The sequence below is a fragment of the Chinchilla lanigera genome, unplaced genomic scaffold (assembly GCF_000276665.1).
Source record: "Chinchilla lanigera isolate Chin_1 unplaced genomic scaffold, ChiLan1.0 scaffold00117, whole genome shotgun sequence".
NCBI lineage: Eukaryota > Metazoa > Chordata > Mammalia > Rodentia > Chinchillidae > Chinchilla > Chinchilla lanigera.
Window position 1 is genome coordinate 4022437 of NW_004955518.1, and position 1576 is coordinate 4024012.

The window sequence follows — 1576 nt, forward strand, 5'->3', positions numbered from 1 at the left end:
CTATGCAGTTCAGGCTGGCCTTGAGCTCACTTTGTAGCCCAGGCTGGCCTTGAACTCACAAGGATCCTCCTGCCTCAGCCTCCCAAGTGCTGGGATTACAGGCATGCACCACCATGCCCGGCTGAATCCTTTTACTTTAAAAGGCTGCCCACCTGCCCCCAAGGCTGTGTTTTAAGTCCTGTTTCTCCTCAGTGGTCCTTGAGCCTGTATATGATCGAATGCTCCAGGCCTCTTTTAGCTCCTGTGACCTTCATAACTAGAAGTAGAAAATTGGAAATTGTGTGGAAATTGTCACCACTTCATAGTTTTTGTTTCTGGCTTTCACAGGCATTATGTTTTAGCAGTGAAGTGGCACTAACTTTTACTTCTATTTGTATGCTTCATTTTTCCTGAATGTTCAGCCTCTTGTTTTGACCACAAAATTGCTCCCCAAGAAAGAGTGCAAAAGCATGTTTATTTTTTAAACTAGGAAAAGCTTCAACACTTAAATTAATGTAACTTTACATTCTTTCTAATTTTTAAGATTATATTTTATTTAGCTACTACGTTGTTTTCCAGTACCTTCAGTGTCTGTTTTTCAGTCAGGTAACATCAATCAATCATTGATGATGCTAACAATGTGTGTGCTTCTCTCTGTTAGAGAGAAGCAGATCTCCAGAATTAACAAGGTCAGTGGCGGCCGGCATGGCCCACTTGCATGGTTCTGTGTGTGTTTGCCCCATGTGCTTATGCTTCAGTGTTCTTATAGATGGTACCTTCTCGGGATTCGAAGTTAACCCATCTACTGAAACACTGTTTTGATGGGGAAGGAAAAGTGCGAAGATCGTGTGTGTCACTCCAAAGACCACGGTCATGGTTTGTGTCTGGCTGTCTCCCCCGCCTCCCCCAAGCCTCAAGCAGTCATGGGGCAGGCTGCTAGAGTTTGTGATTGTGGTCCAATGCTGAGATTATGGGTGCAGTGCTACACCCGCCCTGGGGCGGGTAGTTTGCATACAATGCAAGGGAGGGAAAGAGGCTGCTTGCTGCCACTCCTCCCCTTTTGCTCCTGTTGCTTTTGCCATTCTCCCCCCTACCCCTTGAACTGTTGCCCTCTGCCATGTGCCACTCTGATTTGGAGGCAGCCGACTGTGGACGGAAACCTCCATGAACTGTGAGCTAAATAAACTCTGCCTTCCTTAATTCTGGGCGTCAGGTGTTTGTCCCAGTGGCCTCCCCGTCACCCTAGCCCCACTCGGGGCCTGAGCAGGTCCTTTCCTCTGCTCCCCTGCTGGTGCGGGCAGCGCAGTCGCTGGGGATGCGGACCAGAGCTGTGATGACCCAGAAACAGTGTGTGTCTGCGGCGACGGCTTTGCATCCCGCTGGGGCGGGAAGGTGCTAGGGCGGCACCCGGCGCAGATCCGCCCGGCCTTCACCCTCGCCTCGCCCGCCTCGCCCCGTCCTCGCTCGCCTCCCGGCCGGCCCGCCGCAGAGCAGCCGTGGGGGAAGCCGGACGGACGGACAGACAGACGGAGGGAGGGACGGACGGACCGAGGGACGGCTAAGGGCGAGCTGCTCTGCCTGCAGCCCGCGCTCGGAG